Here is a 14,870-nt window from a genome sequence, read left to right as displayed (position 1 = left end):
TGCCTTCATTTCATTATTTACCCAGTAGTCATTCAGGAGCAGGTTGTTCAGTTTCCATGTAGTTGTGCAGTTCTGAGTGAGTTTCTTAATCGTGAGTTCTAGTTTGATTGCACTGTGGTCTGAGAGACAGTTTGTTATAATTTCTGTTCTTTTACATTTGCTGAGGAGTGCTTTACTTCCAACTATGTGGTCAATTTTGGGACAAGTCCGATGTGGTGCTGGGAAAATGTATATTCTGTTGATTTGGAGTGGAGAGTTCTGTAGATGTCTATTAGGTCCCCTTGGTGCAGAGCTGAGTTCAAGTCCTGAATATCCTTGTTAACTTTCTGTCTCGTTGATCTGTCTAATGTTGACAGTGGGGTGTTAAAGTCTCCCCTGATTATTACGTGGGAGTCTAAGTATCTTTGTAGGTCTCTAAGGGCTTGCTTTATGAATCTGGATGCTCCTGTATTGGGTGCACATATATTTAGGATAGTTAGCTCTTCTTGTTGAATTGATCTCTTTACCATTATGTAATGGCCTTCTTTGCCTCTTTTGATCTTTGTTGGTTTAAAGTCTGTTTTATCAGAGACTAGGATTGCAACCCCTGCTTTTTTTTTCTGCTTTCCATTTGCTTGGCAGATCGTCCTCCATCCCTTTATTTTGAGCCTATGTGTGTCTCTGCACGTGAGATGGGTCTCCAGAATAGAGTACACTGATGGGTCTTGATGCTTTATCCAATTTGCCAGTCTGTGTCTTTTAATTGGGGCATTTAGCCCATTTACATTCAAGGTTAATATTGTTATGTGTGAATTTGATCCTGTCATGATGTTAGCTGGTTATTTTGCCCATTAGTTGATGCAATTTCTTCCTAGCATCAATGGCCTTTACAATTTGGCATGTTTTTGCAGTGGTTGGTACCAGTTGTTTCTTTCCATGTTTAGCGCTTCCTTCAGGTGCTCTTGTGAGTCAAGCCTGGTGGTGACAAAATCTCTAAGCATTTGCTTGTCTGTAAAGGATTTTATTTCTCCTTCACTTATGAAGCTTAGTTTGGCTGGATATGAAATTCTTGGTTGAAAATTCTTTTCTTTAAGAAAGTTGAATATTGGCCCCCACTCTCTTCTGGCTTGTAGAGTTTCTGCCAAGAAATCTGCTATTAGTCTGATGGGCTTCCCTTTGTTGGTAACCTGACCTTTCTCTCTGGCTGCCCTTAACATTTTTTCCTTCATTTCAACCTTGGTGAATCTGACAATTATGTGCCTTAGGGTTGCTCTTCTTGAGGAGTATCTTTGTGGTGTTCTCTGTATTTCCTGAATTTGAATGTTGGCCTGCCTTGCTATGTTGGGGAAGTTCTCCTGGATAATATCCTGAAGAGTGTTTTCCAACTTGGTTCCATTCTCCCCGTCACTTTCAGGTACACCAATCAAACGTAGATTTGGTCTTTTCACATAGTCCCATATTTCTTGGAGGCTTTGTTCATTTCTTTTTACTCTTTTTTCTCTACACTTCTCTTCTCGCTTCATTTCATTCATTTGATCTTCAATCACTGATACCCTTTCTTCCACTTGATCAAATCAGCTATTGAAGCTTGTGCATGCATCACGTAGTTCTCGTGCCATGGTTTTCAGCTCCATCAGGTCATCTACGGTCTTCTCTACATTGTTTATTCTAGTTAGCCATTCGTCTAATCTTTTTTCAAGGTTTCTAGCTTCCTTGCAATGGGTTCAAACATCCTTCTTTAGGTTGGAGAAGTTTGTTATTACTGACCTTCTGAAGCCTACTTCTGTCACCTCGTCAAAGTCATTCTCCATCCAGCTTTGTTCCATTGCTCGTGAGGAGTTGTGATCCTTTGGAGGAGAAAAGGCTGTCTGGATTTTAGAATTTTCAGCTTTTCTGCTCTGGTTTCTCCCCATGTTTGTGGTTTTATCTACCTTTGGTCTTTGATGTTGGTGACCTGCAGATGGGGTTTTGCTGTGGATGCCCTTTTGTTGATATTGATACTCTTCCTTTCTTTTTGTTAGTTTTCCTTCTAACAGGTCCCTCAGCTGCAGGTCTGTTGGAGTTTGCTGGAGGTCCACTCCAGACCCTGTTTGCCTGGGTATCACCAGCAGAGGCTGCAGAACAGCAAATATTGCAGAATAGCAAATATTGCTGCCTGATCCTTTCTCTGGAAGCTTCGTCCCAGAGGGCCACCTGCCTGTATGAGGTGTTAGTAGGCCCCTACTGGGAGGTGACTCCCAGTTAGACTATATGGGGGTCAGGGACCCACTTGAGGAGGCAGTCTGTCCGTTTTCAGAGCTCAAACACCTTGCTGGGAAAACCACTACTCTCTTCAGAGCTTTCAGACAGGGATGTTTAAGTCTGCAGAAGTTTCTGCTGCCTTTTGTTCAGCTATGCCCTGCCCACAGAGGTGGAATGTGCAGAGGCAACAGGCCTTGCTGAGCTGCGGTGGGCTTTGCCCAGTTTGAGCTTCCCTGGCCACTTTGTTTACCTACTCATGCCTCAACAATGGTGGAAGCCCCTCCCCCAGCCAGACTGCTGTGCTAGCAGTGAGCAAGGCTCTGTGGGCATGGGACCTGCTAAGCCAGGTGCGGGATATAATCTCCTGGTTTGCTGTTTGCTAAGATCACTGGAAAAGTACAGTATTTGGGCAAGGGTGTCCCAAATTTCCTGGTGCAATCTGTCATGGCTTCCCTTGGCTAGGAAAGGAAAATCCCCCAACCCCTTGTGCTTCCTGGGTGAGGTGATGCCCCGCCCTGCTTTGGCTTGCCTTCCATGTGCTGCACCCACTGTCCAACCAGTCCCGATGAGATGAACCAGGTACCTCAGTTGGAAATGCAGAAATCACCCATTTTCTTCTTTGATCATACTGGGAGCTGCAGACTGGAGCTGTTCCTATTCAGCCATCTTGGAATGGAAGAAAGGTACCGATATTTTTAAAGCATGAAAAGGGCAAACAAAATGCATATATAAGATACAATATATGAAGAAAGAAAGAAGAAGAAACATTATTCTCTCTGTTAGTATTATTTTAGGAGGAAATTCTATGCAGATACCTATTGTAAGGCAAGGTTTTGTGACAAGAGGAATTGTATTTATACAATGTACAATTTACACAGGTAAAAATGGACAATTGTACAACTTCCACAATTCCATTCAACCTATGTATGACAACTAGAGGAATTATTGAGAACGATAAATGTTATGGTGTGGAGTGAAAACTCTGAAGATTATGTGCCTAAAATATTACCTGGTTTAACGTTTAAAAACTTCTATAAATGCTGTAAATATTTATAAATTTTATAAATTATAGTTTATAAGGCTAAAAGTTTATGGCAGAAATAAAGTTTGGGTACCTGCTGTGAGTTGAACTGTGTGATTTCTTTCTTTTTCTTCCTGCAAATATGATCACCACCAAAACTGTACATGTAAATGTCCTGCAATTTAGTCATTAGAATTCGCTTTGCATTTCATTTTAGTATCTCAAATATAATCCGTAGTGTCATAAAATATGTCACATTTCAGCCCCCCCTGTTTGCTATTTTAATTATAAAATAATATTTGGGAATTGGCTTATATATGTGGTCTAATGAGCAATTTGGACTGTGAGTAAACTTTTTGATTTTTAAGTTTACCTTGCACTTTATTTGTTAGAAGTTCTGGAATATGCTGTGAGACTCTTCTTCCAGGGTTGAGTCCCAAAGTTCCTTGACAGGTGCAGGCTCTCAATGAAGCCAGCATTAAGCTACTTCCAGGGGAACTGCCTGGTCCACCTCCCAAGCTGCTTCGTTCTAACATGGTCGAGGCCATGTGTGCCATGACCTGTACCTACACAATGATTTCTCACACCTGCCTCTCTGATCACCTAAGTCAGCTCTGCTTTCATATCTCACACAAGTGCATTTAACTCAAAGAACTTAAGTTTGACAGCTGGCTGGAAGATTAACTGGAAAATGTAATTTTAGGTTTCTGAGCTGTTCAGTCAGGAAGAAAAGTAGAAGACGATCATTAGAAACTTTTAGAGATGAATACATGTTCAAAGAGGCAACTCACGTTTCCAACCACAGGTGGAGGTACCTTTTGCACCCCATGTTAACATGTCCATCACTAAAGAAGCCAGAAGAAGTTCATGGAAAGTCTCAGTAGTAGCTCAGACTAGGGTTTCATGCCATGCTCACTTGACAGCTGCTATTCAGACACATTCTCTATCTCTTCTCAGAAATAAATCATTACAAATGCTGCTGCCTGGCATGTAGATATGGTGGTAGCAAGTGACTGTGTTTCATTTTCCTTCCCATTTATTTATTCTCTATCTCAATAAGCAACAATCCCTACAAGCAGTTGACTTTCACGTAACAGTGTCAGCAATACATCTTTACCATCTTGGCAACATTCAGCCTTTGTGTGTCCACACAAGTCTTAGAGGTATTTTTGCTACCTCACTATCTCACAATTTTTTACCCTAGTCTGCTACATTGATGCTGATGGAGCCCGAATCTTAGGATGTAGCAATATTTGAGATACATGTGTAAGACTGATGCTTGCCATAGAATGGATGACAAAACCTTTGTCTTGGTTTGCTAGGGCTGTCATATCAAAATACCACAGACTGGGTAAATTTTAAAAAACTGGAAATTTGCTTTTTCACAGTTCTGGAGTCTGGAAATCCAAGATCAAGGTATGGGCAGCACTGTTTCCTCTTAAGTCCTCTCTCCTGGACTTGTAGACACTGTCTTCTCCCTGTGTTCTCACATGGTTGTCCCTCTGTATTTGTTTGTGTTCTAATCTCCTCTTTTTATAAGGACACCAGTCCTATTGGATTAGGGCACATCCTAACGATCTCGTTTAAGCTTAATTATCTCTTTAAAGGCCCTATATTTAAATACAGTCCCCTTGTGGATAAGGGCTTCAATGTATGAATTTTAGGGAGACCCAAATCAGCCCATAACAGTGCATGAAAGATCAGTATTTTAAACCCTCTGTGAAATATCTAGTTATTCACAACCATACAGCATATCCTTCATTTCACTTGTAAGTAAAAATGAACGGAAATACATATTCATACTCTATGGGCTGGCTAGCTTTGCACGGTGCCCAGTGGGAGAAAGGTGCACCATTTGTTTTGTTTACAGAACAGACACCTATTTTCTTGTAAGCTTTGTCACCCAGCAGATTAACTGTTGCGTGAAGTGCACATAACAGGACATGGTTCGGATAGGATTAGTGGAAAGCCCCACTAGGATCATTAAAATGAAATCTCTCATGTATGAAGGGAAAGATCATGCCATTTTTGCAAAGTCTTCTCAGTTTGGATAAGAGCTGCCTGCTTTTTACAGGGTCATGGAAGAAATTGTTCAGCTCACCATCAGAGTCATGTGGTCATGCATCTTGAGGTACACATCAGAAATTAGGTGTTTCCCATCCCAATGAACAAGTGAGCCCACGGACACTCCATTATGAAGGGGAAGTAGCTGTATGGAGTAGGGATCAGACAGGTCTAGTAGATATAAGTTGTTTGAGCAAAATATTCACGTTTACCAATGTGCCTTCTCTTGCATGTGGCCTTTTCTTGGCCCTATGGAAAGATACCAGTGATCATGTGCTTCTCCAGAGAAACAGAACTAATAGGAGATAGATAATTGGATATATGAATACATGAATAGCTAGCTAGGTGAATGGATGGATGGATGACAGATAGGTGAATAGATGGATAGATGGATGGATGCATGATAGATGAACGAATGAATGGACGGAAAAATGGATGAATAAATAGGCAGACAGATAGATAGATGATGAATAGATAGATAGATAGCAAGATAGGATGTGTTATGATAAGTGTCCCACATGGTTATAGAGGCTTAGAAGTCCCACAACCTGCTGACTGCAAACTGAGAACCAGAAAAGCCTGTAGTGTAATTCAGTCCAAGTCTGAAGACTTGAGAACAAGGGGTGATGATGTCTAAGATCAGAAGAAAATGGATATTCTAGCTTAGAAACAGAGACTGCATTCACGCTTCCTCTGCCGTTTTGCTCTAGCTGGACACTCAACAAACTGGATGATGCCTACCGACACTGGTGAGGGTGGATCTTCTTCACCCAGTGTATCAGTCTGCTCTCATGCTGCTATAAGGACATAACCAAAAGTCAGTAATTTATAAAGGAAAGAGGTTTAATTAACTCACAGTTCCACATGACTGGCAAGGCCTTACAATCATGGTGGAAGGCAAACAAGGAGCAAAGTCATGTCTTACGTGGCAGCAGAAAAGAGAGCGTGTGTAGAAGAACACCCTTTTATAAAACCATCTGATCTCATGAGACTTATTCCCTAGCACAAGAACAGCATGGGAAAGACCCACGCCTCATGATTCAATTACCTCCCACCAGGTCCCTCCCACAACACTTGGAAATTATGGGAGCTACGATTCAAGATGAGATTTGGGTGGGAACACAGCGAAACCATATCACCCAGTCTACTTATTCTAACGCTAATCTCTTCCAGAAACACTCAGAGACACATCCACAAATAATGTTTTACCCGCTCTCTGAGCATTCCTTAGGTCAGTCAAGCTGACACATGCAATTAACCATCACATCAGGTAACAAAGAAAAGACATATTCGCACCAGGTTTAGATAGAAGGACATGCTCTACAAGTCATGTTTAAATTATTAGGACAATTTTATTGCTCCAAAACAATGAGACATGAGGAGAGGAAACGATGCTTATTACAGTGTAGCAACAGAATGGATGCTCAGAAGCACAACTGGGTGTTTACTGGACCAAATAAAAACCCAACTGCAACCAGAGAAAAATCACAGATCACATACATAGAAGTAATAATTAGACCAATACCTGGGTTCCCATCAGTAACATGAAGAAGCCATAAAATCCAAATGATGAGGGATTGTCTATCAATATAAATTTCAGAAATTTTAAAGAATATGCTTCAAAATGATGTACCAATAAGTGCATGTTTAAACAAACAAGTCCCAGGGCAGTGTATCCATCATCAAAATTTTATGAGCGGGAGAAAAGAAATGGAGTAAAATGAAAACAGTACAATATGTGTACTCAGAAAGAAGGAAAGACAGGTAGATAGACGATAGACAGACAGACAGACATATAGATAGATAGATAGATAGATAGATAGATAGATAGATAGATAGATACATAGATACATAGATACATAGATAGATAATCTATTACAGGGCACCAAAATGCAGAGTTCAAAAGTGGGTAAAAAATATGTGTGAATGTAATAAACTTAATATCCACAGATTATGGTGTTCTGTGATATTGAAGTCTATCTTCTAAAACATGTATGATTCAGAAACATCCTCTCCCATCTCCTTTATCTTTGCATTTATTGGTTCATTTGACCATCATTTTGTACACAGACCAGTGCTGGAGTTCCTGTCCTTGAAATGTCTTTCTGACAATTATGAATTAGGGTAGAACCTTTGGATAACCGTATGTTCCAGGTGCCTGGGCCAATTCTGGTGTATTCCTCTTGTTCCAGCATAAGAGTTAATAGTTATTTATCTCCCACAGGTGTTCTGGTATGTGTAATACATTATAAATTCATTCTGTAGAAAAACCAAAGGATTAACTTTTCAATTCCAAATAGTTGAAATCAAATGCCTTCACTTTATCTGGGACCCATTAAAAACTTGATTAGAGTTTCAGATAAAAACTGTTAGGCAGGCCAGGAACAGTGGCTCATGCCTGTAGTTCCAGCACTTTGGGAGACCAAAGTGGGAGAACTGCGTGAGGCCGGGAGTTTGAGACCAGCTTGGACAACTGCATTAGTCCATTCTCATGCTGCCAATAAAGACATATCCGAGACTGGGTAATGTACAAAGGAAAGAGGTTGAATTGACTCTCAGTTCCACATGGCTGAGGAGGCCTCAGGAAACTTACAATCATGGTGTAAGGGAAGGCAAACACGTACTTCTTCACATGGCGGCAGCAAAAAGAAGTCCAGAGCAAAAGGGGGAAAAGCCCCTTATAAAACCATCAGATCTTGTGAGAACTTACTATCACAAGAAGAATATGAGGGTAACAGCCCCTGTGATTAAATTACCTCCCACTGGATCCCTCCTAGGACACGGGATTACGGAAACTACAGTTCAAGATGAGATTTGGGTGGGGACACAGCCAAACCATATCAGCAACAAAGCAAGACCCCTTCTCTACAAAAATTAGCTGGCTGTGGTGGTACATGTCTGCAGTCTGAGCTATTCAGGAGGAAGCTGAGGTGGAAGGATCACTTGATCCCAGGAGGCAGAGGTTGCAGTGAGCCAAGATCACACCACTGCACTCCAGCCTGGGCGACAGAGCAAGATCCTCTCTCAAAAACTAAAAAAATTAAAACATCTACTAGGCAGACTACACTCCCTCTTAATGTTGCCTGTATGTCATGCACACACACACACACACACACGCACACACAGACACATATTTTTTCTCCCACCAAAGACTCTCACCATTATCAGTGCTGAATAAAGAAATAGACTATAAAGAAGAGGCCCTTCCTCATTTGATTGTACTAATATAAGCCTATCTTTTGACCAAAAACTAGCTGTCATCCCCTGGACAAAAGAATCTTAGTTGTTTGAGTTGGACTGCAAACTATCTCCAAGTTCCATACGTCCTTTTCAGTGTAAGAAATTCATCATTATCTTCCCTTCACAAATTGAGATAATATATTCCAAATATTTTTAAGGAAGGAAAGTGTTTTTAGTTTTTTTTACCTTTTTTGTTAGAGGGAAATTGAGTCAAAACAGGAGGCAGCAATGTGAAATGATTTGTCTGAAAGAGAGTTTAATAAAACATGCTGCATTAGTAACAGCAATAGCTGTGAAAGCCTTTCTGAGTAATTCCTGACAATTTAGTACCACAAAGTCCAGCTCCTCTTTCTTTGCTGCAGATCTTTTTAAAGTCAGACATGAATCAGAGGCCTAGAAGCAATGATACCAATTAGTGAAGTCCTGTGACATGTTTTATTATTCTGCTTGGAAAAGAAAAGGGACCCTGGAAATAGAAACTGGCGAGGGGAACATTCATCAGTACTCAGCTAGTATTACTCACTGGATTACGCACATAATTTTCTTTACAGGTTTTACATAATAGCCTCGTTTTGAGCAAAATTATGAACTGACCAGCAAAATGTTAACCACCCAAAAAAAGAAAAAAGAAAAAGAAAGCTGAACACAGTATTAACGGCAACAACTTGAATTAATTTCTGAGTTTGGGGTTGTAACCTTGTAGCTCTCAGACAACGTTGCTAGTTGGCACAGGGTTTACAGTCTGGGATAAATTTATAATATATCAAAGTTGCATGAGTCTCTATTGATATATAGAACTGGTGCCCACGGTTTCTGCCCACTTTTACCAGACTCAGTGTCCTTAGAAGAGCAATTTATGTGTGCTTAATTAACTTTATAGGAAAAGCCTCGATTTTTTTTTCCTACTCAATATGTTCTTATAATTAGACGCCACAACAATTTATTTTTCCCCTCTAAAGTAATCGTTTTTTTTTAAAGCCAGATAATAATATCTGAATAAAATTTGTGGTTGCGGAATCTAAAAAGGCAACACTCCCTCTTTTAAAATTATGCATTAGTTTCTTTTACAATAATGGGCTCTAAACACTGTAAACTCATTTCTAGAATGTTTGCCCATTTGTTGGAAATTTATTGGATAATATTTTCCATTTCGCAGGATACAAAGATAATTTTCCCTTTAACTCACAACTATTTATTCTCAGATCTCTATTTTGGTTTTACATAGATTTGTTTTAAGTTAAAAATTCATTCAGTTAAAGCAATGACAGCATCTTATTTTTAGCAGAAAGAATAACATTTATCCAAAAAATTTTATAAAATATAAAAATAACATTTATTTAATTGAGTGAAGAATCTTTTTTATATTTTAAGATATAGCTTAAGTGCCAAATGTCTTGGAATCTGAAAACATTTAGTATTTGTACATTAAAATCACATTATGTAAAAATGTTATGTCTAACAAAACCACTTAATCACTCTTTCACACTAAATAACATATAGAAGGATTTTTAATCTCGCAAGTATGTGATAAAATAAGGGTGCCTATCCTGTAAACGAACTAAGATGAGTTATTTTGACTCCAAGGAAATCAGGTGCTTTCAAACAAATCTAATTATTTGTTGGAGATAAATGAACATGACACTAAAAAAAAAAGTTCAATTTTCTGATCTCCCTTGTCATTTTGTGTCATGCGTTTAATGAGAAGAGCTGATAGATGTCAAATTTCCTGGATGCTTGTAAGACTGAATATTACAGTGATATTTTTTAACTTAAAGTATTCTAGGAAATGAATTCAGGTCACAAAGATTCTATTGTATTTGCCATTTGTAGTAACAGAGGCCGATAGCATATGTGAATTGAAATTCTGCTCATTTTGTTAACCTGCATAGGTAATAATAATAATTGTTGTTTCTATATAATACAATTAATAATATAATTGTTATACAAATATATAATTGTATTATATAAATATATATTATACAATGACAAATAATATCATTATAATATAATAATGTAACTATTGTATTATATAAGTATTTTTAATATTATATACGTAATAATATAACAATACTATATACTTGCACATGATGATGATAATTATTATAGCAACAGCAAATATTTCTAGAGCATTTATCTTATACCAGTCTACTCAAAATACGCTATATGAATTAGCACTTTTAATCTTCACTACAAATGTATAAGGTGAAGGAAAGTATAGTTCCAACTTAAAGATAAGAAAACCTAGACACAGAGAGGTAGATAAACAGATGGAGATACAGACCTTTATCATGTAGAGAGATTTGATATCATAATTGAATTCCTTTTCATGGTTAATAAACAGTCGCTATGTCATGATTTACATCCATACATCCATGAAAAATGCAAGTAATTATCATTTCCTCTTTGACCAAGAAGAAAATTCCTGCAGTTGAGTTGTTCAGTCAGCATACTGTATTGATTGAACTACAGAAAGAATAGCACAGTCATGCTACCATAAGATTATCTTGTGGGTGTAACTTTTTCACCTGCATCTCACTTTATCATTAATTACCTAAAATGCAGCCACTGTAAGCATTCATTTCATTATGTTTCCCAAATCAGAAGAATATCCACTTATGAGAATTGTGCAGACAGAGTACAAAGATCACAAAACGATGTGATCTGCGTGGCTATTTGAAGACCCTACTGGTGCCATTTTTGTGAATGATGGCTTTCCCAACTTATTCCTTGATAAACTTTTGGTTTAACAGTTTGACATAACCTATTTGTTGTAGCCATAACTTGGTACATGATTAAATGTGAATTTTTAATTTGGTAGTTATGGTAGAAACGGTGTTAAGATATTGAAATACAATGTCAATGCAAGTCAGAAACTTAGTCAACCTGCAGTCTATTTCTTATCCTCTAATTTTACAGAGCATGCTCATTCCTTCTTCATGCTATTCCCAATCAACTACATGCTATGTAAAGGAAAGTCTTTCTTTCTAAGAAAGAAGCAAATATCCATTTTCATTGTTTACAGGCTTCTGTGAACTGTTTCTAATTTGGACATTAGACTTTGCAATGGAGAAATGATAGAAAAGAAATAATTTTGAAGATGGGTTGACCAAAAAGAGGAATAAAATAGATTCAAATTTTAGTTTGCTCTTAGGCAGGAACAACCAATCAAGAGATATGACTGTGCCCATATTATGCTGTAGCATAATATTGATATAATTGTGGCTTGACTTTTAATGGTAAAAGGGGACAGACACAAAAGCAATATGGCTATTAAGGGGCTTGGACAGTAGGTGGGGCAAACAAGGAAAAAAATATAGATTCAATGCAGGCCAGTGTCCATCTAGCCACTATAGCCAAGATGGCACACAACACATGAGAAAGGAAATCCCAACCCTCATACCAGGCATAGAAGTTGAGGCAGAAGAAGAAAACATGAAAAAGAATCTCTGGAAGCTGCCCCCTGCTTCCAAGGCAGAAACAACAACAGCACAATATGGTTGATTTCACAATGAGAATGAATCAATTTGTTGCTTGAGTTTTAACCATACTTCCTCATGTAGGTGGCTGACTAAAAATATGCTTGATTTTCTCCAAAACTAAACAAGTATTTGGCAAGGATGAATTGAAAAATAGATAGATTCCATAGATGGATAGATAGCTAGATAGACAGATGAGATAGATAGATGAGATCGGTGGATAGACTGATAGAATAGATAGATTAGATAGATAGATGAGTCAGAGAGAGAGAAAGAGAGAGTGATGAGGCAGATTAGACAGATGAAATAGAGAGACAGACAGATAGGTAGGTAGATAGATGCATTTAGATGCATTGATAGATAAATAGATAGATGGATGACAGATAGATAGATAGATGGATGATAGATGGGTATATAGATGATAGATGATGGATGGGTGATAGATAGATAGATAGATAGATAGATAGATAGACAGAAAGATAGATAGATGATAGACAGGTAGACACATACATACATAGATATGATGGATGAATGGATAGATAGAGAGCATAGATGGATGCATGGATAGGCAGACTGATGATAGGTAGATGATAGATATGATTGACAGATATGATAGATGAATAAATAAATAGATAGGATGGAGGAATATATAGTTTGATTTATATGTGTACTTATACATCATATAAAATGAATGTCTCCAATAAAGAATTATTTATCTTTTCATAGTTCATTTAACAAAAAAGCCAATGATTATGGTTGAAAAGTTGGTTTGTGGCTAAAACAACCTAAATATTAATCTAATACCACTCAGGTGGTTTATCTCTGTAAAAAAATCCTAACTCAAAAAAGATGCAGAGAACCCATGGTCCAATGATCAACCACAGAGAAAGAGGGCTTTTGTATTCAAATTAGATAGATGGAGAGATAGATAGATAGATAGATAGATAGATAGATAGATAGATAGACAGACAGACAGATAGATAGATAGATAGATAGATAGATAGATATGGTGGCTCACGCCAGCAATCCCAGCATTTTGGGAGGCCGAGACGGGTGGATCACCTGAGGTCAGGAGTTCGAGGCCATCCTGGTCAACATGGTGAAATCCTGTCTCTACTAAAAATACGAAAAGTAGCCAGGTGTGGTGGCGGGTGGGTGCCTGTAATCCCAGCTACTCGGGAGGCTGAGGCACGAGAATCACTTGAACCCAAGGGGGAGGTTGCAGTGAGCCGAGATCGTGCCACTGCACTCCAGCCTGAGCAACAGAGTGAGTCTGTGTCTCAAAAAAAAAAAAAAAAAAAAAAAAAAAAAAAAACTACATACATGGATAGATAGAAAGATGATAGATTTTTAAATAAATATAATGCAACTTAAAATTTGACTTTTCGTTAATCCATAAAACTCTGTTACGCCTTTTTTTAAAGAAGGGTATTTGCCAAAAGCTTTCTACATATTGAGATGTTTAATAAAAACTTTCATATTGTGATATGACATATGAAAAAGTAAGATAAGTATTGATGACTCTTTAGAGAGGGTCACCTGAGCTCCAGGTGCTACTCAGCAGCTAGGGGAAAAACAAAACAATCATGATGCGATGGGCGACCTCAACTGTCATAATCCGATGAGCATCAGCACCAAAAACAAAGTGAGACACAAAAACTTCCCCTATTCAAGTAATTCAGATTACGAATCTGGAACGACGCTGTCCCAGATCTTAGGAAAATTATGTTTATATGTATCCCTCATCAGAGATGCTACAGATAGAACAATTTCATAACCTTCAGGTCAAACATTTTTATTCACTGAAATAAGCGAAAAGAACTTATTGGTGGCATTTTAATTTTAATGTTGCTTAATTTGCTCATAAATATAAATGAATTAACTCTAAGTAATTACATTACATCATAGAATTACACTTAAATGAAATTGCCCTCGAGCGGTTTTGTGTTGTTCTTCACAAGTAGTAATGATTGCCTGTCACTAAGATGTTGAATTTCTCTAATATAATACACAATTTTATTTATAATTAAAAAATTATTGTTTGTCTATCAGAGAGGTTCAAATTATAAATTAAGTTTAGTTTTGAAACTGGTTACATTGTAGGCCCAGTGTGCTGTTTGAAGTTCTTTTTGAGCCATGGCCTTGACTAGAGGAATATCACTTATCTTTCAAATCGGATTGAATTTTAAACTCTGTCTAGAAAGCTTTTAATTTTATATTTATATTTGGATAATGTTTCCATGATAGAAAGTATCTAAATAGATATATGCCTATACCTGTAGCATAGATAGATAGATAGATAGATAGATAGATAGATAGATAGATAGATAGATATGAATTGGTATAGGAGCTATATAGTACAAATAGTGTTATTTTTTCATATATTAGTGAGAATTTGATATGTGTATATTGTATGCTTTTATCAATTTTTTAGATATATACAAGGAAACTTGGAGAAATAAGGTATTAAGGTGAAACAGAAGTTATTGAGAGGTTTTTGTTTGTTTGAAACATACCTGTTCAATATTTTGGAGTTTCTTTAGTATTTGTTTCTTCATTGAAATAATTCTCCTCACATATTGCCATAAATGAATAAATGTCAATTTATTGATTCAACGAGTTTAATTCACATAATGTTAAAACTGATTTTAGCATTAATGACCATTTAAGAGCATATTTCCTGGAATTAGAAGTGAAAGTTACAATGCATGGTTTCTATGATAACAATTATTTAAAAAAACAAGTTAAATTTTTAAAATAGAATGACAGTAACCCTAAGGTGTTTCCCAAACTATCATAATACCTTTAGCAAAGCTAGAGGGGGACAAAAATAAATGTCTTTTCCCGTT

The sequence above is a fragment of the Rhinopithecus roxellana genome, chromosome 7, assembly GCF_007565055.1.
Source record: "Rhinopithecus roxellana isolate Shanxi Qingling chromosome 7, ASM756505v1, whole genome shotgun sequence".
Taxonomy (NCBI): domain Eukaryota; kingdom Metazoa; phylum Chordata; class Mammalia; order Primates; family Cercopithecidae; genus Rhinopithecus; species Rhinopithecus roxellana.
The sequence above is the reverse complement of the archived record's forward strand: the minus strand, read 5'-3'. Positions refer to the sequence as shown.